Genomic DNA, 24,131 nt, shown 5'->3' on the forward strand with positions numbered 1-24,131 from the left:
GGTGGCTGGCCTCGGGTGCATGCATGCATGCAAAGTATATTCCACTGGGCACAAGATTATTTACTGCAAGAGACAGGTGTAGGCCAGAATACATACAGGGTGGTTAGAATACAGCCATTGTCTTGAAGATGAGCCAGTTTGTCTTGCTTTGTACAAGTGGGAGAGTAGAGGTTGGAGTTTGTATGTGTTAAGGAATGTTACTTGGGCCTGACATATTTTGGAGCGTGTGGAGAAGTTAGTTTGCATAGACCAGAGGCATGTTTCCCACATCTGACAGCAACGGTCGTCGTGGCCGAGTGGTTAAGGCGATAGACTAGAAATCTATTGGGATCTTCCCGCGCAGGTTCGAATCCTGCCGACGACGCATTCTTTTTCACAACTGTTTTGTGACATCTTTCCTTCGTTTTTTGCGCCTGAAGAGTACCCAAGCTGTACACAGTTGTGGCACACATCAGCTGCCACGAGAATGGCATGCCAACAGACTCGTCTTCCACGGGTAACTCGAACACAGTGCAGGTGGCTGGTCTCGGGTGCATGCATGCATGCAAAGTATATTCCACTGGGCACAAGATTATTTACTGCAAGAGACAGGTGTAGGCCAGAATACATACAGGGTGGTTAGAATACAGCCATTGTCTTGAAGATGAGCCAGTTTGTCTTGCTTTGTACAAGTGGGAGAGTAGAGGTTGGAGTTTGTATGTGTTAAGGAATGTTACTTGGGCCTGACATATTTTGGAGCGTGTGGAGAAGTTAGTTTGCATAGACCAGAGGCATGTTTCCCACATCTGACAGCAACGGTCGTCGTGGCCGAGTGGTTAAGGCGATAGACTAGAAATCTATTGGGATCTTCCCGCGCAGGTTCGAATCCTGCCGACGACGCATTCTTTTTCACAACTGTTTTGTGACATCTTTCCTTGGTTTTTTGCGCCTGAAGAGTACCCAAGCTGTACACAGTTGTGGCACACATCAGCTGCCACGAGAATGGCATGCCAACAGACTCGTCTTCCACGGGTAACTCGAACACAGTGCAGGTGGCTGGTCTCGGGTGCATGCATGCATGCAAAGTATATTCCACTGGGCACAAGATTATTTACTGCAAGAGACAGGTGTAGGCCAGAATACATACAGGGTGGTTAGAATACAGCCATTGTCTTGAAGATGAGCCAGTTTGTCTTGCTTTGTACAAGTGGGAGAGTAGAGGTTGGAGTTTGTATGTGTTAAGGAATGTTACTTGGGCCTGACATATTTTGGAGCGTGTGGAGAAGTTAGTTTGCATAGACCAGAGGCATGTTTCCCACATCTGACAGCAACGGTCGTCGTGGCCGAGTGGTTAAGGCGATAGACTAGAAATCTATTGGGATCTTCCCGCGCAGGTTCGAATCCTGCCGACGACGCATTCTTTTTCACAACTGTTTTGTGACATGTTTCCTTCGTTTTTTGCGCCTGAAGAGTACCCAAGCTGTACACAGTTGTGGCACACATCAGCTGCCACGAGAATGGCATGCCAACAGACTCGTCTTCCACGGGTAACTCGAACACAGTGCAGGTGGCTGGTCTCGGGTGCATGCATGCATGCAAAGTATATTCCACTGGGCACAAGATTATTTACTGCAAGAGACAGGTGTAGGCCAGAATACATACAGGGTGGTTAGAATACAGCCATTGTCTTGAAGATGAGCCAGTTTGTCTTGCTTTGTACAAGTGGGAGAGTAGAGGTTGGAGTTTGTATGTGTTAAGGAATGTTACTTGGGCCTGACATATTTTGGAGCGTGTGGAGAAGTTAGTTTGCATAGACCAGAGGCATGTTTCCCACATCTGACAGCAACGGTCGTCGTGGCGGAGTGGTTAAGGCGATAGACTAGAAATCTATTGGGATCTTCCCGCGCAGGTTCGAATCCTGCCGACGACGCATTCTTTTTCACAACTGTTTTGTGACATGTTTCCTTCGTTTTTTGCGCCTGAAGAGTACCCAAGCTGTACACAGTTGTGGCACACATCAGCTGCCACGAGAATGGCATGCCAACAGACTCGTCTTCCACGGGTAACTCGAACACAGTGCAGGTGGCTGGTCTCGGGTGCATGCATGCATGCAAAGTATATTCCACTGGGCACAAGATTATTTACTGCAAGAGACAGGTGTAGGCCAGAATACATACAGGGTGGTTAGAATACAGCCATTGTCTTGAAGATGAGCCAGTTTGTCTTGCTTTGTACAAGTGGGAGAGTAGAGGTTGGAGTTTGTATGTGTTAAGGAATGTTACTTGGGCCTGACATACTTTGGAGCGTGTGGAGAAGTTAGTTTGCATAGACCAGAGGCATGTTTCCCACATCTGACAGCAACGGTCGTCGTGGCCGAGTGGTTAAGGCGATAGACTAGAAATCTATTGGGATCTTCCCGCGCAGGTTCGAATCCTGCCGACGACGCATTCTTTTTCACAACTATTTTTGACATCTTTCCTTCGTTTTTTGCGCCTGAAGAGTACCCAAGCTGTACACAGTTGTGGCACACATCAGCTGCCACGAGAATGGCATGCCAACAGACTCGTCTTCCACGGGTAACTCGAACACAGTGCAGGTGGCTGGTCTCGGGTGCATGCATGCATGCAAAGTATATTCCACTGGGCACAAGATTATTTACTGCAAGAGACAGGTGTAGGCCAGAATACATACAGGGTGGTTAGAATACAGCCATTGTCTTGAAGATGAGCCAGTTTGTCTTGCTTTGTACAAGTGGGAGAGTAGAGGTTGGAGTTTGTATGTGTTAAGGAATGTTACTTGGGCCTGACATATTTTGGAGCGTGTGGAGAAGTTAGTTTGCATAGACCAGAGGCATGTTTCCCACATCTGACAGCAACGGTCGTCGTGGCCGAGTGGTTAAGGCGATAGACTAGAAATCTATTGGGATCTTCCCGCGCAGGTTCGAATCCTGCCGACGACGCATTCTTTTTCACAACTGTTTTGTGACATCTTTCCTTCGTTTTTTGCGCCTGAAGAGTACCCAAGCTGTACACAGTTGTGGCACACATCAGCTGCCACGAGAATGGCATGCCAACAGACTCGTCTTCCACGGGTAACTCGAACACAGTGCAGGTGGCTGGTCTCGGGTGCATGCATGCATGCAAAGTATATTCCACTGGGCACAAGATTATTTACTGCAAGAGACAGGTGTAGGCCAGAATACATACAGGGTGGTTAGAATACAGCCATTGTCTTGAAGATGAGCCAGTTTGTCTTGCTTTGTACAAGTGGGAGAGTAGAGGTTGGAGTTTGTATGTGTTAAGGAATGTTACTTGGGCCTGACATATTTTGGAGCGTGTGGAGAAGTTAGTTTGCATAGACCAGAGGCATGTTTCCCACATCTGACAGCAACGGTCGTCGTGGCCGAGTGGTTAAGGCGATAGACTAGAAATCTATTGGGATCTTCCCGCGCAGGTTCGAATCCTGCCGACGACGCATTCTTTTTCACAACTGTTTTGTGACATGTTTCCTTCGTTTTTTGCGCCTGAAGAGTACCCAAGCTGTACACAGTTGTGGCACACATCAGCTGCCACGAGAATGGCATGCCAACAGACTCGTCTTCCACGGGTAACTCGAACACAGTGCAGGTGGCTGGTCTCGGGTGCATGCATGCATGCAAAGTATATTCCACTGGGCACAAGATTATTTACTGCAAGAGACAGGTGTAGGCCAGAATACATACAGGGTGGTTAGAATACAGCCATTGTCTTGAAGATGAGCCAGTTTGTCTTGCTTTGTACAAGTGGGAGAGTAGAGGTTGGAGTTTGTATGTGTTAAGGAATGTTACTTGGGCCTGACATATTTTGGAGCGTGTGGAGAAGTTAGTTTGCATAGACCAGAGGCATGTTTCCCACATCTGACAGCAACGGTCGTCGTGGCCGAGTGGTTAAGGCGATAGACTAGAAATCTATTGGGATCTTCCCGCGCAGGTTCGAATCCTGCCGACGACGCATTCTTTTTCACAACTGTTTTGTGACATGTTTCCTTCGTTTTTTGCGCCTGAAGAGTACCCAAGCTGTACACAGTTGTGGCACACATCAGCTGCCACGAGAATGGCATGCCAACAGACTCGTCTTCCACGGGTAACTCGAACACAGTGCAGGTGGCTGGTCTCGGGTGCATGCATGCATGCAAAGTATATTCCACTGGGCACAAGATTATTTACTGCAAGAGACAGGTGTAGGCCAGAATACATACAGGGTGGTTAGAATACAGCCATTGTCTTGAAGATGAGCCAGTTTGTCTTGCTTTGTACAAGTGGGAGAGTAGAGGTTGGAGTTTGTATGTGTTAAGGAATGTTACTTGGGCCTGACATATTTTGGAGCGTGTGGAGAAGTTAGTTTGCATAGACCAGAGGCATGTTTCCCACATCTGACAGCAACGGTCGTCGTGGCCGAGTGGTTAAGGCGATAGACTAGAAATCTATTGGGATCTTCCCGCGCAGGTTCGAATCCTGCCGACGACGCATTCTTTTTCACAACTATTTGTGACATCTTTCCTTCGTTTTTTGCGCCTGAAGAGTACCCAAGCTGTACACAGTTGTGGCACACATCAGCTGCCACGAGAATGGCATGCCAACAGACTCGTCTTCCACGGGTAACTCGAACACAGTGCAGGTGGCTGGTCTCGGGTGCATGCATGCATGCAAAGTATATTCCACTGGACACAAGATTATTTACTGCAAGAGACAGGTGTAGGCCAGAATACATACAGGGTGGTTAGAATACAGCCATTGTCTTGAAGATGAGCCAGTTTGTCTTGCTTTGTACAAGTGGGAGAGTAGAGGTTGGAGTTTGTATGTGTTAAGGAATGTTACTTGGGCCTGACATATTTTGGAGCGTGTGGAGAAGTTAGTTTACATAGACCAGAGGCATGTTTCCCACATCTGACAGCAACGGTCGTCGTGGCCGAGTGGTTAAGGCGACAGACTAGAAATCTATTGGGATCTTCCCGCGCAGGTTCGAATCCTGCCGACGACGCATTCTTTTTCACAACTGTTTTGTGACATGTTTCCTTCGTTTTTTGCGCCTGAAGAGTACCCAAGCTGTACACAGTTGTGGCACACATCAGCTGCCACGAGAATGGCATGCCAACAGACTCGTCTTCCACGGGTAACTCGAACACAGTGCAGGTGGCTGGTCTCGGGTGCATGCATGCATGCAAAGTATATTCCACTTGGCACAAGATTATTTACTGCAAGAGACAGGTGTAGGCCAGAATACATACAGGGTGGTTAGAATACAGCCATTGTCTTGAAGATGAGCCAGTTTGTCTTGCTTTGTACAAGTGGGAGAGTAGAGGTTGGAGTTTGTATGTGTTAAGGAATGTTACTTGGGCCTGACATATTTTGGAGCGTGTGGAGAAGTTAGTTTGCATAGACCAGAGGCATGTTTCCCACATCTGACAGCAACGGTCGTCGTGGCCGAGTGGTTAAGGCGATAGACTAGAAATCTATTGGGATCTTCCCGCGCAGGTTCGAATCCTGCCGACGACGCATTCTTTTTCACAACTGTTTTGTGACATGTTTCCTTCGTTTTTTGCGCCTGAAGAGTACCCAAGCTGTACACAGTTGTGGCACACATCAGCTGCCACGAGAATGGCATGCCAACAGACTCGTCTTCCACGGGTAACTCGAACACAGTGCAGGTGGCTGGTCTCGGGTGCATGCATGCATGCATGCAAAGTATATTCCACTGGGCACAAGATTATTTACTGCAAGAGACAGGTGTAGGCCAGAATACATACAGGGTGGTTAGAATACAGCCATTGTCTTGAAGATGAGCCAGTTTGTCTTGCTTTGTACAAGGGGGAGAGTAGAGGTTGGAGTTTGTATGTGTTAAGGAATGTTACTTGGGCCTGACATATTTTGGAGCGTGTGGAGAAGTTAGTTTGCATAGACCAGAGGCATGTTTCCCACATCTGACAGCAACGGTCGTCGTGGCCGAGTGGTTAAGGCGATAGACTAGAAATCTATTGGGATCTTCCCGCGCAGGTTCGAATCCTGCCGACGACGCATTCTTTTTCACAACTGTTTTGTGACATGTTTCCTTCGTTTTTTGCGCCTGAAGAGTACCCAAGCTGTACACAGTTGTGGCACACATCAGCTGCCACGAGAATGGCATGCCAACAGACTCGTCTTCCACGGGTAACTCGAACACAGTGCAGGTGGCTGGTCTCGGGTGCATGCATGCATGCAAAGTATATTCCACTGGGCACAAGATTATTTACTGCAAGAGACAGGTGTAGGCCAGAATACATACAGGGTGGTTAGAATACAGCCATTGTCTTGAAGATGAGCCAGTTTGTCTTGCTTTGTACAAGTGGGAGAGTAGAGGTTGGAGTTTGTATGTGTTAAGGAATGTTACTTGGGCCTGACATATTTTGGAGCGTGTGGAGAAGTTAGTTTGCATAGACCAGAGGCATGTTTCCCACATCGGACAGCAACGGTCGTCGTGGCCGAGTGGTTAAGGCGATAGACTAGAAATCTATTGGGATCTTCCCGCGCAGGTTCGAATCCTGCCGACGACGCATTCTTTTTCACAACTGTTTTGTGACATGTTTCCTTCGTTTTTTGCGCCTGAAGAGTACCCAAGCTGTACACAGTTGTGGCACACATCAGCTGCCACGAGAATGGCATGCCAACAGACTCGTCTTCCACGGGTAACTCGAACACAGTGCAGGTGGCTGGTCTCGGGTGCATGCATGCATGCAAAGTATATTCCACTGGGCACAAGATTATTTACTGCAAGAGACAGGTGTAGGCCAGAATACATACAGGGTGGTTAGAATACAGCCATTGTCTTGAAGATGAGCCAGTTTGTCTTGCTTTGTACAAGTGGGAGAGTAGAGGTTGGAGTTTGTATGTGTTAAGGAATGTTACTTGGGCCTGACATATTTTGGAGCGTGTGGAGAAGTTAGTTTGCATAGACCAGAGGCATGTTTCCCACATCTGACAGCAACGGTCGTCGTGGCCGAGTGGTTAAGGCGATAGACTAGAAATCTATTGGGATCTTCCCGCGCAGGTTCGAATCCTGCCGACGACGCATTCTTTTTCACAACTGTTTTGTGACATGTTTCCTTCGTTTTTTGCGCCTGAAGAGTACCCAAGCTGTACACAGTTGTGGCACACATCAGCTGCCACGAGAATGGCATGCCAACAGACTCGTCTTCCACGGGTAACTCGAACACAGTGCAGGTGGCTGGTCTCGGGTGCATGCATGCATGCAAAGTATATTCCACTGGGCACAAGATTATTTACTGCAAGAGACAGGTGTAGGCCAGAATACATACAGGGTGGTTAGAATACAGCCATTGTCTTGAAGATGAGCCAGTTTGTCTTGCTTTGTACAAGTGGGAGAGTAGAGGTTGGAGTTTGTATGTGTTAAGGAATGTTACTTGGGCCTGACATATTTTGGAGCGTGTGGAGAAGTTAGTTTGCATAGACCAGAGGCATGTTTCCCACATCTGACAGCAACGGTCGTCGTGGCCGAGTGGTTAAGGCGATAGACTAGAAATCTATTGGGATCTTCCCGCGCAGGTTCGAATCCTGCCGACGACGCATTCTTTTTCACAACTGTTTTGTGACATCTTTCCTTCGTTTTTTGCGCCTGAAGAGTACCCAAGCTGTACACAGTTGTGGCACACATCAGCTGCCACGAGAATGGCATGCCAACAGACTCGTCTTCCACGGGTAACTCGAACACAGTGCAGGTGGCTGGTCTCGGGTGCATGCATGCATGCAAAGTATATTCCACTGGGCACAAGATTATTTACTGCAAGAGACAGGTGTAGGCCAGAATACATACAGGGTGGTTAGAATACAGCCATTGTCTTGAAGATGAGCCAGTTTGTCTTGCTTTGTACAAGTGGGAGAGTAGAGGTTGGAGTTTGTATGTGTTAAGGAATGTTACTTGGGCCTGACATATTTTGGAGCGTGTGGAGAAGTTAGTTTACATAGACCAGAGGCATGTTTCCCACATCTGACAGCAACGGTCGTCGTGGCCGAGTGGTTAAGGCGATAGACTAGAAATCTATTGGGATCTTCCGCGCAGGTTCGAATCCTGCCGACGACGCATTCTTTTTCACAACTGTTTTGTGACATGTTTCCTTCGTTTTTTGCGCCTGAAGAGTACCCAAGCTGTACACAGTTGTGGCACACATCAGCTGCCACGAGAATGGCATGCCAACAGACTCGTCTTCCACGGGTAACTCGAACACAGTGCAGGTGGCTGGTCTCGGGTGCATGCATGCATGCATGCAAAGTATATTCCACTGGGCACAAGATTATTTACTGCAAGAGACAGGTGTAGGCCAGAATACATACAGGGTGGTTAGAATACAGCCATTGTCTTGAAGATGAGCCAGTTTGTCTTGCTTTGTACAAGGGGGAGAGTAGAGGTTGGAGTTTGTATGTGTTAAGGAATGTTACTTGGGCCTGAGATATTTTGGAGCGTGTGGAGAAGTTAGTTTGCATAGACCAGAGGCATGTTTCCCACATCTGACAGCAACGGTCGTCGTGGCCGAGTGGTTAAGGCGATAGACTAGAAATCTATTGGGATCTTCCCGCGCAGGTTCGAATCCTGCCGACGACGCATTCTTTTTCACAACTGTTTTGTGACATGTTTCCTTCGTTTTTTTGCGCCTGAAGAGTACCCAAGCTGTACACAGTTGTGGCACACATCAGCTGCCACGAGAATGGCATGCCAACAGACTCGTCTTCCACGGGTAACTCGAACACAGTGCAGGTGGCTGGTCTCGGGTGCATGCATGCATGCAAAGTATATTCCACTGGGCACAAGATTATTTACTGCAAGAGACAGGTGTAGGCCAGAATACATACAGGGTGGTTAGAATACAGCCATTGTCTTGAAGATGAGCCAGTTTGTCTTGCTTTGTACAAGTGGGAGAGTAGAGGTTGGAGTTTGTATGTGTTAAGGAATGTTACTTGGGCCTGACATATTTTGGAGCGTGTGGAGAAGTTAGTTTGCATAGACCAGAGGCATGTTTCCCACATCGGACAGCATCGGTCGTCGTGGCCGAGTGGTTAAGGCGATAGACTAGAAATCTATTGGGATCTTCCCGCGCAGGTTCGAATCCTGCCGACGACGCATTCTTTTTCACAACTGTTTTGTGACATGTTTCCTTCGTTTTTTGCGCCTGAAGAGTACCCAAGCTGTACACAGTTGTGGCACACATCAGCTGCCACGAGAATGGCATGCCAACAGACTCGTCTTCCACGGGTAACTCGAACACAGTGCAGGTGGCTGGTCTCGGGTGCATGCATGCATGCAAAGTATATTCCACTGGGCACAAGATTATTTACTGCAAGAGACAGGTGTAGGCCAGAATACATACAGGGTGGTTAGAATACAGCCATTGTCTTGAAGATGAGCCAGTTTGTCTTGCTTTGTACAAGTGGGAGAGTAGAGGTTGGAGTTTGTATGTGTTAAGGAATGTTACTTGGGCCTGACATATTTTGGAGCGTGTGGAGAAGTTAGTTTGCATAGACCAGAGGCATGTTTCCCACATCTGACAGCAACGGTCGTCGTGGCCGAGTGGTTAAGGCGATAGACTAGAAATCTATTGGGATCTTCCCGCGCAGGTTCGAAACCATGCCGACGACGCATTCTTTTTCACAACTGTTTTGTGACATGTTTCCTTCGTTTTTTGCGCCTGAAGAGTACCCAAGCTGTACACAGTTGTGGCACACATCAGCTGCCACGAGAATGGCATGCCAACAGACTCGTCTTCCACGGGTAACTCGAACACAGTGCAGGTGGCTGGTCTCGGGTGCATGCATGCATGCAAAGTATATTCCACTGGGCACAAGATTATTTACTGCAAGAGACAGGTGTAGGCCAGAATACATACAGGGTGGTTAGAATACAGCCATTGTCTTGAAGATGAGCCAGTTTGTCTTGCTTTGTACAAGTGGGAGAGTAGAGGTTGGAGTTTGTATGTGTTAAGGAATGTTACTTGGGCCTGACATATTTTGGAGCGTGTGGAGAAGTTAGTTTGCATAGACCAGAGGCATGTTTCCCACATCTGACAGCAACGGTCGTCGTGGCCGAGTGGTTAAGGCGATAGACTAGAAATCTATTGGGATCTTCCCGCGCAGGTTCGAATCCTGCCGACGACGCATTCTTTTTCACAACTGTTTTGTGACATCTTTCCTTCGTTTTTTGCGCCTGAAGAGTACCCAAGCTGTACACAGTTGTGGCACACATCAGCTGCCACGAGAATGGCATGCCAACAGACTCGTCTTCCACGGGTAACTCGAACACAGTGCAGGTGGCTGGTCTCGGGTGCATGCATGCATGCAAAGTATATTCCACTGGGCACAAGATTATTTACTGCAAGAGACAGGTGTAGGCCAGAATACATACAGGGTGGTTAGAATACAGCCATTGTCTTGAAGATGAGCCAGTTTGTCTTGCTTTGTACAAGTGGGAGAGTAGAGGTTGGAGTTTGTATGTGTTAAGGAATGTTACTTGGGCCTGACATATTTTGGAGCGTGTGGAGAAGTTAGTTTACATAGACCAGAGGCATGTTTCCCACATCTGACAGCAACGGTCGTCGTGGCCGAGTGGTTAAGGCGATAGACTAGAAATCTATTGGGATCTTCCGCGCAGGTTCGAATCCTGCCGACGACGCATTCTTTTTCACAACTGTTTTGTGACATGTTTCCTTCGTTTTTTGCGCCTGAAGAGTACCCAAGCTGTACACAGTTGTGGCACACATCAGCTGCCACGAGAATGGCATGCCAACAGACTCGTCTTCCACGGGTAACTCGAACACAGTGCAGGTGGCTGGTCTCGGGTGCATGCATGCATGCATGCAAAGTATATTCCACTGGGCACAAGATTATTTACTGCAAGAGACAGGTGTAGGCCAGAATACATACAGGGTGGTTAGAATACAGCCATTGTCTTGAAGATGAGCCAGTTTGTCTTGCTTTGTACAAGGGGGAGAGTAGAGGTTGGAGTTTGTATGTGTTAAGGAATGTTACTTGGGCCTGAGATATTTTGGAGCGTGTGGAGAAGTTAGTTTGCATAGACCAGAGGCATGTTTCCCACATCTGACAGCAACGGTCGTCGTGGCCGAGTGGTTAAGGCGATAGACTAGAAATCTATTGGGATCTTCCCGCGCAGGTTCGAATCCTGCCGACGACGCATTCTTTTTCACAACTGTTTTGTGACATGTTTCCTTCGTTTTTTTGCGCCTGAAGAGTACCCAAGCTGTACACAGTTGTGGCACACATCAGCTGCCACGAGAATGGCATGCCAACAGACTCGTCTTCCACGGGTAACTCGAACACAGTGCAGGTGGCTGGTCTCGGGTGCATGCATGCATGCAAAGTATATTCCACTGGGCACAAGATTATTTACTGCAAGAGACAGGTGTAGGCCAGAATACATACAGGGTGGTTAGAATACAGCCATTGTCTTGAAGATGAGCCAGTTTGTCTTGCTTTGTACAAGTGGGAGAGTAGAGGTTGGAGTTTGTATGTGTTAAGGAATGTTACTTGGGCCTGACATATTTTGGAGCGTGTGGAGAAGTTAGTTTGCATAGACCAGAGGCATGTTTCCCACATCGGACAGCATCGGTCGTCGTGGCCGAGTGGTTAAGGCGATAGACTAGAAATCTATTGGGATCTTCCCGCGCAGGTTCGAATCCTGCCGACGACGCATTCTTTTTCACAACTGTTTTGTGACATGTTTCCTTCGTTTTTTGCGCCTGAAGAGTACCCAAGCTGTACACAGTTGTGGCACACATCAGCTGCCACGAGAATGGCATGCCAACAGACTCGTCTTCCACGGGTAACTCGAACACAGTGCAGGTGGCTGGTCTCGGGTGCATGCATGCATGCAAAGTATATTCCACTGGGCACAAGATTATTTACTGCAAGAGACAGGTGTAGGCCAGAATACATACAGGGTGGTTAGAATACAGCCATTGTCTTGAAGATGAGCCAGTTTGTCTTGCTTTGTACAAGTGGGAGAGTAGAGGTTGGAGTTTGTATGTGTTAAGGAATGTTACTTGGGCCTGACATATTTTGGAGCGTGTGGAGAAGTTAGTTTGCATAGACCAGAGGCATGTTTCCCACATCTGACAGCAACGGTCGTCGTGGCCGAGTGGTTAAGGCGATAGACTAGAAATCTATTGGGATCTTCCCGCGCAGGTTCGAAACCATGCCGACGACGCATTCTTTTTCACAACTGTTTTGTGACATGTTTCCTTCGTTTTTTGCGCCTGAAGAGTACCCAAGCTGTACACAGTTGTGGCACACATCAGCTGCCACGAGAATGGCATGCCAACAGACTCGTCTTCCACGGGTAACTCGAACACAGTGCAGGTGGCTGGTCTCGGGTGCATGCATGCATGCAAAGTATATTCCACTGGGCACAAGATTATTTACTGCAAGAGACAGGTGTAGGCCAGAATACATACAGGGTGGTTAGAATACAGCCATTGTCTTGAAGATGAGCCAGTTTGTCTTACTTTGTACAAGTGGGAGAGTAGAGGTTGGAGTTTGTATGTGTTAAGGAATGTTACTTGGGCCTGACATATTTTGGAGCGTGTGGAGAAGTTAGTTTGCATAGACCAGAGGCATGTTTCCCACATCTGACAGCAACGGTCGTCGTGGCCGAGTGGTTAAGGCGATAGACTAGAAATCTATTGGGATCTTCCCGCGCAGGTTCGAAACCATGCCGACGACGCATTCTTTTTCACAACTGTTTTGTGACATGTTTCCTTCGTTTTTTGCGCCTGAAGAGTACCCAAGCTGTACACAGTTGTGGCACACATCAGCTGCCACGAGAATGGCATACCAACAGACTCGTCTTCCACGGGTAACTCGAACACAGTGCAGGTGGCTGGTCTCGGGTGCATGCATGCATGCAAAGTATATTCCACTGGGCACAAGATTATTTACTGCAAGAGACAGGTGTAGGCCAGAATACATACAGGGTGGTTAGAATACAGCCATTGTCTTGAAGATGAGCCAGTTTGTCTTGCTTTGTACAAGTGGGAGAGCAGAGGTTGGAGTTTGTATGTGTTAAGGAATGTTACTTGGGCCTGACATATTTTGGAGCGTGTGGAGAAGTTAGTTTGCATAGACCAGAGGCATGTTTCCCACATCTGACAGCAACGGTCGTCGTGGCCGAGTGGTTAAGGCGATAGACTAGAAATCTATTGGGATCTTCCCGCGCAGGTTCGAATCCTGCCGACGACGCATTCTTTTTCACAACTGTTTTGTGACATGTTTCCTTCGGTTTTTGCGCCTGAAGAGTACCCAAGCTGTACACAGTTGTGGCACACATCAGCTGCCACGAGAATGGCATGCCAACAGACTCGTCTTCCACGGGTAACTCGAACACAGTGCAGGTGGCTGGTGTCGGGTGCATGCATGCATGCAAAGTATATTCCACTGGGCACAAGATTATTTACTGCAAGAGACAGGTGTAGGCCAGAATACATACAGGGTGGTTAGAATACAGCCATTGTCTTGAAGATGAGCCAGTTTGTCTTACTTTGTACAAGTGGGAGAGTAGAGGTTGGAGTTTGTATGTGTTAAGGAATGTTACTTGGGCCTGACATATTTTGGAGCGTGTGGAGAAGTTAGTTTGCATAGACCAGAGGCATGTTTCCCACATCTGACAGCAACGGTCGTCGTGGCCGAGTGGTTAAGGCGATAGACTAGAAATCTATTGGGATCTTCCCGCGCAGGTTCGAATCCAGCCGACGACGCATTCTTTTTCACAACTGTTTTGTGACATCTTTCCTTCGTTTTTTGCGCCTGAAGAGTACCCAAGCTGTACACAGTTGTGGCACACATCAGCTGCCACGAGAATGGCATGCCAACAGACTCGTCTTCCACGGGTAACTCGAACACAGTGCAGGTGGCTGGTCTCGGGTGCATGCATGCATGCAAAGTATATTCCACTGGGCACAAGATTATTTACTGCAAGAGACAGGTGTAGGCCAGAATACATACAGGGTGGTTAGAATACAGCCATTGTCTTGAAGATGAGCCAGTTTGTCTTACTTTGTACAAGTGGGAGAGTAGAGGTTGGAGTTTGTATGTGTTAAGGAATGTTACTTGGGCCTGACATATTTGGGAGCGTGTGGAGAAGTTAGTTTGCATAGACCAGAGGCATGTTTCCCACATCTGACAGCAACGGTCGTCGTGGCCGAGTGGTTAAGGCGATAGACTAGAAATCTATTGGGATCTTCCCGCGCAGGTTCGAAACCATGCCGACGACGCATTCTTTTTCACAACTGTTTTGTGACATGTTTCCTTGGCTTTTTGCGCCTGAAGAGTACCCAAGCTGTACACAGTTGTGGCACACATCAGCTGCCACGAGAATGGCATGCCAACAGACTCGTCTTCCACGGGTAACTCGAACACAGTGCAGGTGGCTGGTCTCGGGTGCATGCATGCATGCAAAGTATATTCCACTGGGCACAAGATTATTTACTGCAAGAGACAGGTGTAGGCCAGAATACATACAGGGTGGTTAGAATACAGCCATTGTCTTGAAGATGAGCCAGTTTGTCTTGCTTTGTACAAGTGGGAGAGTAGAGGTTGGAGTTTGTATGTGTTAAGGAATGTTACTTGGGCCTGACATATTTTGGAGCGTGTGGAGAAGTTAGTTTGCATAGACCAGAGGCATGTTTCCCACATCTGACAGCAACGGTCGTCGTGGCCGAGTGGTTAAGGCGATAGACTAGAAATCTATTGGGATCTTCCCGCGCAGGTTCGAATCCTGCCGACGACGCATTCTTTTTCACAACTGTTTTGTGACATGTTTCCTTCGTTTTTTGCGCCTGAAGAGTACCCAAGCTGTACACAGTTGTGGCACACATCAGCTGCCACGAGAATGGCATGCCAACAGACTCGTCTTCCACGGGTAACTCGAACACAGTGCAGGTGGCTGGTCTCGGGTGCATGCATGCATGCAAAGTATATTCCACTGGGCACAAGATTATTTACTGCAAGAGACAGGTGTAGGCCAGAATACATACAGGGTGGTTAGAATACAGCCATTGTCTTGAAGATGAGCCAGTTTGTCTTACTTTGTACAAGTGGGAGAGTAGAGGTTGGAGTTTGTATGTGTTAAGGAATGTTACTTGGGCCTGACATATTTTGGAGCGTGTGGAGAAGTTAGTTTGCATAGACCAGAGGCATGTTTCCCACATCTGACAGCAACGGTCGTCGTGGCCGAGTGGTTAAGGCGATAGACTAGAAATCTATTGGGATCTTCCCGCGCAGGTTCGAAACCATGCCGACGACGCATTCTTTTTCACAACTGTTTTGTGACATGTTTCCTTCGTTTTTTGCGCCTGAAGAGTACCCAAGCTGTACACAGTTGTGGCACACATCAGCTGCCACGAGAATGGCATACCAACAGACTCGTCTTCCACGGGTAACTCGAACACAGTGCAGGTGGCTGGTCTCGGGTGCATGCATGCATGCAAAGTATATTCCACTGGGCACAAGATTATTTACTGCAAGAGACAGGTGTAGGCCAGAATACATACAGGGTGGTTAGAATACAGCCATTGTCTTGAAGATGAGCCAGTTTGTCTTGCTTTGTACAAGTGGGAGAGTAGAGGTTGGAGTTTGTATGTGTTAAGGAATGTTACTTGGGCCTGACATATTTTGGAGCGTGTGGAGAAGTTAGTTTGCATAGACCAGAGGCATGTTTCCCACATCTGACAGCAACGGTCGTCGTGGCCGAGTGGTTAAGGCGATAGACTAGAAATCTATTGGGATCTTCCCGCGCAGGTTCGAATCCTGCCGACGACGCATTCTTTTTCACAACTGTTTTGTGACATGTTTCCTTCGGTTTTTGCGCCTGAAGAGTACCCAAGCTGTACACAGTTGTGGCACACATCAGCTGCCACGAGAATGGCATGCCAACAGACTCGTCTTCCACGGGTAACTCGAACACAGTGCAGGTGGCTGGTCTCGGGTGCATGCATGCATGCAAAGTATATTCCACTGGGCACAAGATTATTTACTGCAAGAGACAGGTGTAGGCCAGAATACATACAGGGTGGTTAGAATACAGCCATTGTCTTGAAGATGAGCCAGTTTGTCTTACTTTGTACAAGTGGGAGAGTAGAGGTTGGAGTTTGTATGTGTTAAGGAATGTTACTTGGGCCTGACATATTTTGGAGCGTGTGGAGAAGTTAGTTTGCATAGACCAGAGGCATGTTTCCCACATCTGACAGCAACGGTCGTCGTGGCCGAGTGGTTAAGGCGATAGACTAGAAATCTATTGGGATCTTCCCGCGCAGGTTCGAATCCTGCCGACGACGCATTCTTTTTCACAACTGTTTTGTGACATGTTTCCTTCGTTTTTTGCGCCTGAAGAGTACCCAAGCTGTACACAGTTGTGGCACACATCAGCTGCCACGAGAATGGCATGCCAACAGACTCGTCTTCCACGGGTAACTCGAACACAGTGCAGGTGGCTGGTCTCGGGTGCATGCATGCATGCAAAGTATATTCCACTGGGCACAAGATTATTTACTGCAAGAGACAGGTGTAGGCCAGAATACATACAGGGTGGTTAGAATACAGCCATTGTCTTGAAGATGAGCCAGTTTGTCTTACTTTGTACAAGTGGGAGAGTAGAGGTTGGAGTTTGTATGTGTTAAGGAATGTTACTTGGGCCTGACATATTTGGGAGCGTGTGGAGAAGTTAGTTTGCATAGACCAGAGGCATGTTTCCCACATCTGACAGCAACGGTCGTCGTGGCCGAGTGGTTAAGGCGATAGACTAGAAATCTATTGGGATCTTCCCGCGCAGGTTCGAAACCATGCCGACGACGCATTCTTTTTCACAACTGTTTTGTGACATGTTTCCTTGGTTTTTTGCGCCTGAAGAGTACCCAAGCTGTACACAGTTGTGGCACACATCAGCTGCCACGAGAATGGCATGCCAACAGACTCGTCTTCCACGGGTAACTCGAACACAGTGCAGGTGGCTGGTCTCGGGTGCATGCATGCATGCAAAGTATATTCCACTGGGCACAAGATTATTTACTGCAAGAGACAGGTGTAGGCCAGAATACATACAGGGTGGTTAGAATACAGCCATTGTCTTGAAGATGAGCCAGTTTGTCTTGCTTTGTACAAGTGGGAGAGTAGAGGTTGGAGTTTGTATGTGTTAAGGAATGTTACTTGGGCCTGACATATTTTGGAGCGTGTGGAGAAGTTAGTTTGCATAGACCAGAGGCATGTTTCCCACATCTGACAGCAACGGTCGTCGTGGCCGAGTGGTTAAGGCGATAGACTAGAAATCTATTGGGATCTTCCCGCGCAGGTTCGAATCCTGCCGACGACGCATTCTTTTTCACAACTGTTTTGTGACATGTTTCCTTCGTTTTTTGCGCCTGAAGAGTACCCAAGCTGTACACAGTTGTGGCACACATCAGCTGCCACGAGAATGGCATGCCAACAGACTCGTCTTCCACGGGTAACTCGAACACAGTGCAGGTGGCTGGTCTCGGGTGCATGCATGCATGCAAAGTATATTCCACTGGGCACAAGATTATTTACTGCAAGAGACAGGTGTAGGCCAGAATACATACAGGGTGGTTAGAATACAGCCATTGTCTTGAAGATGAGCCAGTTTGTCTTACTTTGTACAAGTGGGAGAGTAGAGGTTGGAGTTTGTATGTGTTAAGGAATGTTACTTGGGCCTGACATATTTTGGAGCGTGTGGAGAAGTTAGTTTGCATAGACCAGAGGCATGTTTCCCACATCTGACAGCAACGGTCGTCGTGGCCGAGTGGTTAAGGCGATAGACTAGAAATCTATTGGGATCTTCCCGCGCAGGTTCGAAACCATGCCGACGACGCATTCTTTTTCACAACTGTTTTGTGACATGTTTCCTTCGTTTTTTGCGCCTGAAGAGTACCCAAGCTGTACACAGTTGTGGCACACATCAGCTGCCACGAGAATGGCATACCAACAGACTCGTCTTCCACGGGTAACTCGAACACAGTGCAGGTGGCTGGTCTCGGGTGCATGCATGCATGCAAAGTATATTCCACTGGGCACAAGATTATTTACTGCAAGAGACAGGTGTAGGCCAGAATACATACAGGGTGGTTAGAATACAGCCATTGTCTTGAAGATGAGCCAGTTTGTCTTGCTTTGTACAAGTGGGAGAGTAGAGGTTGGAGTTTGTATGTGTTAAGGAATGTTACTTGGGCCTGACATATTTTGGAGCGTGTGGAGAAGTTAGTTTGCATAGACCAGAGGCATGTTTCCCACATCTGACAGCAACGGTCGTCGTGGCCGAGTGGTTAAGGCGATAGACTAGAAATCTATTGGGATCTTCCCGCGCAGGTTCGAATCCTGCCGACGACGCATTCTTTTTCACAACTGTTTTGTGACATGTTTCCTTCGTTTTTTGCGCCTGAAGAGTACCCAAGCTGTACACAGTTGTGGCACACATCAGCTGCCACGAGAATGGCATGCCAACAGACTCGTCTTCCACGGGTAACTCGAACACAGTGCAGGTGGCTGGTCTCGGGTGCATGCATGCATGCAAAGTATATTCCACTGGGCACAAGATTATTTACTGCAAGAGACAGGTGTAGGCCAGAATACATACAGGGTGGTTAGAATACAGCCATTGTCTTGAAGATGAGCCAGTTTGTCTTGCTTTGTACAAGTGGGAGAGTAGAGGTTGGAGTTTGTATGTGTTAAGGAATGTTACTTGGGCCTGACATATTTTGGAGCGTGTGGAGAAGTTAGTTTGCATAGACCAGAGGCATGTTTCCCACATCTGACAGCAACGGTCGTCGTGGCCGAGTGGTTAAGGCGATAGACTAGAAATCTATTGGGATCTTCCCGCGCAGGTTCGAATCCTGCCGACGACGCATTCTTTTTCACAACTGTTTTGTGACATGTTTCCTTCGGTTTTTGCGCCTGAAGAGTACCCAAGCTGTACACAGTTGTGGCACACATCAGCTGCCACGAGAATGGCATGCCAACAGACTCGTCTTCCACGGGTAACTCGAACACAGTGCAGGTGGCTGGTCTCGGGTGCATGCATGCATGCAAAGTATATTCCACTGGGCACAAGATTATTTACTGCAAGAGACAGGTGTAGGCCAGAATACATACAGGGTGGTTAGAATACAGCCATTGTCTTGAAGATGAGCCAGTTTGTCTTACTTTGTACAAGTGGGAGAGTAGAGGTTGGAGTTTGTATGTGTTAAGGAATGTTACTTGGGCCTGACATATTTTGGAGCGTGTGGAGAAGTTAGTTTGCATAGACCAGAGGCATGTTTCCCACATCTGACAGCAACGGTCGTCGTGGCCGAGTGGTTAAGGCGATAGACTAGAAATCTATTGGGATCTTCCCGCGCAGGTTCGAATCCTGCCGACGACGCATTCTTTTTCACAACTGTTTTGTGACATGTTTCCTTCGTTTTTTGCGCCTGAAGAGTACCCAAGCTGTACACAGTTGTGGCACACATCAGCTGCCACGAGAATGGCATGCCAACAGACTCGTCTTCCACGGGTAACTCGAACACAGTGCAGGTGGCTGGTCTCGGGTGCATGCATGCATGCAAAGTATATTCCACTGGGCACAAGATTATTTACTGCAAGAGACAGGTGTAGGCCAGAATACATACAGGGTGGTTAGAATACAGCCATTGTCTTGAAGATGAGCCAGTTTGTCTTACTTTGTACAAGTGGGAGAGTAGAGGTTGGAGTTTGTATGTGTTAAGGAATGTTACTTGGGCCTGACATATTTGGGAGCGTGTGGAGAAGTTAGTTTGCATAGACCAGAGGCATGTTTCCCACATCTGACAGCAACGGTCGTCGTGGCCGAGTGGTTAAGGCGATAGACTAGAAATCTATTGGGATCTTCCCGCGCAGGTTCGAAACCATGCCGACGACGCATTCTTTTTCACAACTGTTTTGTGACATGTTTCCTTGGTTTTTTGCGCCTGAAGAGTACCCAAGCTGTACACAGTTGTGGCACACATCAGCTGCCACGAGAATGGCATGCCAACAGACTCGTCTTCCACGGGTAACTCGAACACAGTGCAGGTGGCTGGTCTCGGGTGCATGCATGCATGCAAAGTATATTCCACTGGGCACAAGATTATTTACTGCAAGAGACAGGTGTAGGCCAGAATACATACAGGGTGGTTAGAATACAGCCATTGTCTTGAAGATGAGCCAGTTTGTCTTGCTTTGTACAAGTGGGAGAGTAGAGGTTGGAGTTTGTATGTGTTAAGGAATGTTACTTGGGCCTGACATATTTTGGAGCGTGTGGAGAAGTTAGTTTGCATAGACCAGAGGCATGTTTCCCACATCTGACAGCAACGGTCGTCGTGGCCGAGTGGTTAAGGCGATAGACTAGAAATCTATTGGGATCTTCCCGCGCAGGTTCGAATCCTGCCGACGACGCATTCTTTTTCACAACTGTTTTGTGACATGTTTCCTTCGTTTTTTGCGCCTGAAGAGTACCCAAGCTGTACACAGTTGTGGCACACATCAGCTGCCACGAGAATGGCATGCCAACAGACTCGTCTTCCACGGGTAACTCGAACACAGTGCAGGTGGCTGGTCTCGGGTGCATGCATGCATGCAAAGTATATTCCACTGGGCACAAGATTATTTACTGCAAGAGACAGGTGTAGGCCAGAATACATACAGGGTGGTTAGAATACAGCCATTGTCTTGAAGATGAGCCAGTTTGTCTTACTTTGTACAAGTGGGAGAGTAGAGGTTGGAGTTTGTATGTGTTAAGGAATGTTACTTGGGCCTGACATATTTTGGAGCGTGTGGAGAAGTTAGTTTGCATAGACCAGAGGCATGTTTCCCACATCTGACAGCAACGGTCGTCGTGGCCGAGTGGTTAAGGCGATAGACTAGAAATCTATTGGGATCTTCCCGCGCAGGTTCGAAACCATGCCGACGACGCATTCTTTTTCACAACTGTTTTGTGACATGTTTCCTTCGTTTTTTGCGCCTGAAGAGTACCCAAGCTGTACACAGTTGTGGCACACATCAGCTGCCACGAGAATGGCATACCAACAGACTCGTCTTCCACGGGTAACTCGAACACAGTGCAGGTGGCTGGTCTCGGGTGCATGCATGCATGCAAAGTATATTCCACTGGGCACAAGATTATTTACTGCAAGAGACAGGTGTAGGCCAGAATACATACAGGGTGGTTAGAATACAGCCATTGTCTTGAAGATGAGCCAGTTTGTCTTGCTTTGTACAAGTGGGAGAGTAGAGGTTGGAGTTTGTATGTGTTAAGGAATGTTACTTGGGCCTGACATATTTTGGAGCGTGTGGAGAAGTTAGTTTGCATAGACCAGAGGCATGTTTCCCACATCTGACAGCAACGGTCGTCGTGGCCGAGTGGTTAAGGCGATAGACTAGAAATCTATTGGGATCTTCCCGCGCAGGTTCGAATCCTGCCGACGACGCATTCTTTTTCACAACTGTTTTGTGACATGTTTCCTTCGTTTTTTGCGCCTGAAGAGTACCCAAGCTGTACACAGTTGTGGCACACATCAGCTGCCACGAGAATGGCATGCCAACAGACTCGTCTTCCACGGGTAACTCGAACACAGTGCAGGTGGCTGGTCTCGGGTGCATGCATGCATGCAAAGTATATTCCACTGGGCACAAGATTATTTACTGCAAGAGACAGGTGTAGGCCAGAATACATACAGGGTGGTTAGAATACAGCCATTGTCTTGAAGATGAGCCAGTTTGTCTTACTTTGTACAAGTGGGAGAGTAGAGGTTGGAGTTTGTATGTGTTAAGGAATGTTACTTGGGCCTGACATATTTTGGAGCGTGTGGAGAAGTTAGTTTGCATAGACCAGAGGCATGTTTCCCACATCTGACAGCAACGGTCGTCGTGGCCGAGTGGTTAAGGCGATAGACTAGAAATCTATTGGGATCTTCCCGCGCAGGTTCGAATCCTGCCGACGACGCATTCTTTTTCACAACTGTTTTGTGACATGTTTCCTTCGTTTTTTGCGCCTGAAGAGTACCCAAGCTGTACACAGTTGTGGCACACATCAGCTGCCACGAGAATGGCATGCCAACAGACTCGTCTTCCACGGGTAACTCGAACACAGTGCAGGTGGCTGGTCTCGGGTGCATGCATGCATGCAAAGTATATTCCACTGGGCACAAGATTATTTACTGCAAGAGACAGGTGTAGGCCAGAATACATACAGGGTGGTTAGAATACAGCCATTGTCTTGAAGATGAGCCAGTTTGTCTTACTTTGTACAAGTGGGAGAGTAGAGGTTGGAGTTTGTATGTGTTAAGGAATGTTACTTGGGCCTGACATATTTTGGAGCGTGTGGAGAAGTTAGTTTGCATAGACCAGAGGCATGTTTCCCACATCTGACAGCAACGGTCGTCGTGGCCGAGTGGTTAAGGCGATAGACTAGAAATCTATTGGGATCTTCCCGCGCAGGTTCGAAACCATGCCGACGACGCATTCTTTTTCACAACTGTTTTGTGACATGTTTCCTTCGTTTTTTGCGCCTGAAGAGTACCCAAGCTGTACACAGTTGTGGCACACATCAGCTGCCACGAGAATGGCATGCCAACAGACTCGTCTTCCACGGGTAACTCGAACACAGTGCAGGTGGCTGGTCTCGGGTGCATGCATGCATGCAAAGTATATTCCACTGGGCACAAGATTATTTACTGCAAGAGACAGGTGTAGGCCAGAATACATACAGGGTGGTTAGAATACAGCCATTGTCTTGAAGATGAGCCAGTTTGTCTTGCTTTGTACAAGTGGGAGAGTAGAGGTTGGAGTTTGTATGTGTTAAGGAATGTTACTTGGGCCTGACATATTTTGGAGCGTGTGGAGAAGTTAGTTTGCATAGACCAGAGGCATGTTTCCCACATCTGACAGCAACGGTCGTCGTGGCCGAGTGGTTAAGGCGATAGACTAGAAATCTATTGGGATCTTCCCGCGCAGGTTCGAATCCTGCCGACGACGCATTCTTTTTCACAACTGTTTTGTGACATGTTTCCTTCGTTTTTTGCGCCTGAAGAGTACCCAAGCTGTACACAGTTGTGGCACACATCAGCTGCCACGAGAATGGCATGCCAACAGACTCGTCTTCCACGGGTAACTCGAACACAGTGCAGGTGGCTGGTCTCGGGTGCATGCATGCATGCAAAGTATATTCCACTGGGCACAAGATTATTTACTGCAAGAGACAGGTGTAGGCCAGAATGCATACAGGGTGGTTAGAATACAGCCATTGTCTTGAAGATGAGCCAGTTTGTCTTACTTTGTACAAGTGGGAGAGTAGAGGTTGGAGTTTGAATGTGTTAAGGAATGTTACTTGGGCCTGACATATTTTGGAGCGTGTGGAGAAGTTAGTTTGCATAGACCAGAGGCATGTTTCCCACATCTGACAGCAACGGTCGTCGTGGCCGAGTGGTTAAGGCGATAGACTAGAAATCTATTGGGATCTTCCCGCGCAGGTTCGAAACCATGCCGACGACGCATTCTTTTTCACAACTGTTTTGTGACATGTTTCCTTCGTTTTTTGCGCCTGAAGAGTACCCAAGCTGTACACAGTTGTGGCACACATCAGCTGCCACGAGAATGGCATGCCAACAGACTCGTCTTCCACGGGTAACTCGAACACAGTGCAGGTGGCTGGTCTCGGGTGCATGCATGCATGCAAAGTATATTCCACTGGGCACAAGATTATTTACTGCAAGAGACAGGTGTAGGCCAGAATACATACAGGGTGGTTAGAATACAGCCATTGTCTTGAAGATGAGCCAGTTTGTCTTACTTTGTACAAGTGGGAGAGTAGAGGTTGGAGTTTGTATGTGTTAAGGAATGTTACTTGGGCCTGACATATTTTGGAGCGTGTGGAGAAGTTAGTTTGCATAGACCAGAGGCATGTTTCCCACATCTGACAGCAACGGTCGTCGTGGCCGAGTGGTTAAGGCGATAGACTAGAAATCTATTGGGATCTTCCCGCGCAGGTTCGAAACCATGCCGACGACGCATTCTTTTTCACAACTGTTTTGTGACATGTTTCCTTCGTTTTTTGCGCCTGAAG

At 47.9% G+C, this 24,131-nt stretch overlaps 32 non-coding genes across 32 annotated transcripts; all 32 read left to right on the forward strand.

Moving 5' to 3' along the window:
• The first annotated feature begins 282 nt into the window (after positions 1-282).
• Trnas-aga (transfer RNA serine (anticodon AGA)) lies at positions 283-364 on the forward strand. The gene has a single exon. It is a non-coding gene; the product is annotated as a tRNA-Ser (tRNA).
• Positions 365-797: 433 nt separating this feature from the next.
• Trnas-aga (transfer RNA serine (anticodon AGA)) lies at positions 798-879 on the forward strand. Its single transcript has one exon. It is a non-coding gene; the product is annotated as a tRNA-Ser (tRNA).
• A 433-nt stretch (positions 880-1,312) lies between these two features.
• On the forward strand, positions 1,313-1,394 carry Trnas-aga (transfer RNA serine (anticodon AGA)). The gene has a single exon. It is a non-coding gene; the product is annotated as a tRNA-Ser (tRNA).
• A 948-nt stretch (positions 1,395-2,342) lies between these two features.
• Trnas-aga (transfer RNA serine (anticodon AGA)) lies at positions 2,343-2,424 on the forward strand. The gene has a single exon. It is a non-coding gene; the product is annotated as a tRNA-Ser (tRNA).
• A 432-nt stretch (positions 2,425-2,856) lies between these two features.
• Positions 2,857-2,938, forward strand: Trnas-aga (transfer RNA serine (anticodon AGA)). The gene has a single exon. It is a non-coding gene; the product is annotated as a tRNA-Ser (tRNA).
• Positions 2,939-3,371: 433 nt separating this feature from the next.
• Trnas-aga (transfer RNA serine (anticodon AGA)) lies at positions 3,372-3,453 on the forward strand. The gene has a single exon. It is a non-coding gene; the product is annotated as a tRNA-Ser (tRNA).
• A 433-nt stretch (positions 3,454-3,886) lies between these two features.
• On the forward strand, positions 3,887-3,968 carry Trnas-aga (transfer RNA serine (anticodon AGA)). The gene has a single exon. It is a non-coding gene; the product is annotated as a tRNA-Ser (tRNA).
• A 433-nt stretch (positions 3,969-4,401) lies between these two features.
• Positions 4,402-4,483, forward strand: Trnas-aga (transfer RNA serine (anticodon AGA)). Its single transcript has one exon. It is a non-coding gene; the product is annotated as a tRNA-Ser (tRNA).
• A 947-nt stretch (positions 4,484-5,430) lies between these two features.
• Positions 5,431-5,512, forward strand: Trnas-aga (transfer RNA serine (anticodon AGA)). The gene has a single exon. It is a non-coding gene; the product is annotated as a tRNA-Ser (tRNA).
• A 437-nt stretch (positions 5,513-5,949) lies between these two features.
• Trnas-aga (transfer RNA serine (anticodon AGA)) lies at positions 5,950-6,031 on the forward strand. The gene has a single exon. It is a non-coding gene; the product is annotated as a tRNA-Ser (tRNA).
• A 433-nt stretch (positions 6,032-6,464) lies between these two features.
• Positions 6,465-6,546, forward strand: Trnas-aga (transfer RNA serine (anticodon AGA)). Its single transcript has one exon. It is a non-coding gene; the product is annotated as a tRNA-Ser (tRNA).
• Positions 6,547-6,979: 433 nt separating this feature from the next.
• Positions 6,980-7,061, forward strand: Trnas-aga (transfer RNA serine (anticodon AGA)). The gene has a single exon. It is a non-coding gene; the product is annotated as a tRNA-Ser (tRNA).
• Positions 7,062-7,494: 433 nt separating this feature from the next.
• On the forward strand, positions 7,495-7,576 carry Trnas-aga (transfer RNA serine (anticodon AGA)). Its single transcript has one exon. It is a non-coding gene; the product is annotated as a tRNA-Ser (tRNA).
• Positions 7,577-8,009: 433 nt separating this feature from the next.
• Trnas-aga (transfer RNA serine (anticodon AGA)) lies at positions 8,010-8,090 on the forward strand. Its single transcript has one exon. It is a non-coding gene; the product is annotated as a tRNA-Ser (tRNA).
• Positions 8,091-8,527: 437 nt separating this feature from the next.
• On the forward strand, positions 8,528-8,609 carry Trnas-aga (transfer RNA serine (anticodon AGA)). Its single transcript has one exon. It is a non-coding gene; the product is annotated as a tRNA-Ser (tRNA).
• Positions 8,610-9,043: 434 nt separating this feature from the next.
• On the forward strand, positions 9,044-9,125 carry Trnas-aga (transfer RNA serine (anticodon AGA)). The gene has a single exon. It is a non-coding gene; the product is annotated as a tRNA-Ser (tRNA).
• Positions 9,126-10,074: 949 nt separating this feature from the next.
• Trnas-aga (transfer RNA serine (anticodon AGA)) lies at positions 10,075-10,156 on the forward strand. Its single transcript has one exon. It is a non-coding gene; the product is annotated as a tRNA-Ser (tRNA).
• Positions 10,157-10,589: 433 nt separating this feature from the next.
• On the forward strand, positions 10,590-10,670 carry Trnas-aga (transfer RNA serine (anticodon AGA)). The gene has a single exon. It is a non-coding gene; the product is annotated as a tRNA-Ser (tRNA).
• Positions 10,671-11,107: 437 nt separating this feature from the next.
• On the forward strand, positions 11,108-11,189 carry Trnas-aga (transfer RNA serine (anticodon AGA)). The gene has a single exon. It is a non-coding gene; the product is annotated as a tRNA-Ser (tRNA).
• A 434-nt stretch (positions 11,190-11,623) lies between these two features.
• On the forward strand, positions 11,624-11,705 carry Trnas-aga (transfer RNA serine (anticodon AGA)). The gene has a single exon. It is a non-coding gene; the product is annotated as a tRNA-Ser (tRNA).
• A 1,465-nt stretch (positions 11,706-13,170) lies between these two features.
• Positions 13,171-13,252, forward strand: Trnas-aga (transfer RNA serine (anticodon AGA)). Its single transcript has one exon. It is a non-coding gene; the product is annotated as a tRNA-Ser (tRNA).
• A 1,464-nt stretch (positions 13,253-14,716) lies between these two features.
• On the forward strand, positions 14,717-14,798 carry Trnas-aga (transfer RNA serine (anticodon AGA)). Its single transcript has one exon. It is a non-coding gene; the product is annotated as a tRNA-Ser (tRNA).
• A 949-nt stretch (positions 14,799-15,747) lies between these two features.
• Positions 15,748-15,829, forward strand: Trnas-aga (transfer RNA serine (anticodon AGA)). Its single transcript has one exon. It is a non-coding gene; the product is annotated as a tRNA-Ser (tRNA).
• A 433-nt stretch (positions 15,830-16,262) lies between these two features.
• Trnas-aga (transfer RNA serine (anticodon AGA)) lies at positions 16,263-16,344 on the forward strand. The gene has a single exon. It is a non-coding gene; the product is annotated as a tRNA-Ser (tRNA).
• Positions 16,345-17,293: 949 nt separating this feature from the next.
• Positions 17,294-17,375, forward strand: Trnas-aga (transfer RNA serine (anticodon AGA)). Its single transcript has one exon. It is a non-coding gene; the product is annotated as a tRNA-Ser (tRNA).
• A 949-nt stretch (positions 17,376-18,324) lies between these two features.
• On the forward strand, positions 18,325-18,406 carry Trnas-aga (transfer RNA serine (anticodon AGA)). The gene has a single exon. It is a non-coding gene; the product is annotated as a tRNA-Ser (tRNA).
• A 433-nt stretch (positions 18,407-18,839) lies between these two features.
• Trnas-aga (transfer RNA serine (anticodon AGA)) lies at positions 18,840-18,921 on the forward strand. The gene has a single exon. It is a non-coding gene; the product is annotated as a tRNA-Ser (tRNA).
• A 433-nt stretch (positions 18,922-19,354) lies between these two features.
• On the forward strand, positions 19,355-19,436 carry Trnas-aga (transfer RNA serine (anticodon AGA)). The gene has a single exon. It is a non-coding gene; the product is annotated as a tRNA-Ser (tRNA).
• Positions 19,437-20,385: 949 nt separating this feature from the next.
• Trnas-aga (transfer RNA serine (anticodon AGA)) lies at positions 20,386-20,467 on the forward strand. The gene has a single exon. It is a non-coding gene; the product is annotated as a tRNA-Ser (tRNA).
• Positions 20,468-21,416: 949 nt separating this feature from the next.
• On the forward strand, positions 21,417-21,498 carry Trnas-aga (transfer RNA serine (anticodon AGA)). The gene has a single exon. It is a non-coding gene; the product is annotated as a tRNA-Ser (tRNA).
• A 433-nt stretch (positions 21,499-21,931) lies between these two features.
• Positions 21,932-22,013, forward strand: Trnas-aga (transfer RNA serine (anticodon AGA)). Its single transcript has one exon. It is a non-coding gene; the product is annotated as a tRNA-Ser (tRNA).
• A 949-nt stretch (positions 22,014-22,962) lies between these two features.
• Trnas-aga (transfer RNA serine (anticodon AGA)) lies at positions 22,963-23,044 on the forward strand. Its single transcript has one exon. It is a non-coding gene; the product is annotated as a tRNA-Ser (tRNA).
• Positions 23,045-24,131: the final 1,087 nt, after the last annotated feature.

This window comes from Haliotis asinina, chromosome 16, assembly GCF_037392515.1.
Source record: "Haliotis asinina isolate JCU_RB_2024 chromosome 16, JCU_Hal_asi_v2, whole genome shotgun sequence".
In the NCBI taxonomy this organism is placed as follows: Eukaryota; Metazoa; Mollusca; class Gastropoda; order Lepetellida; family Haliotidae; genus Haliotis; species Haliotis asinina.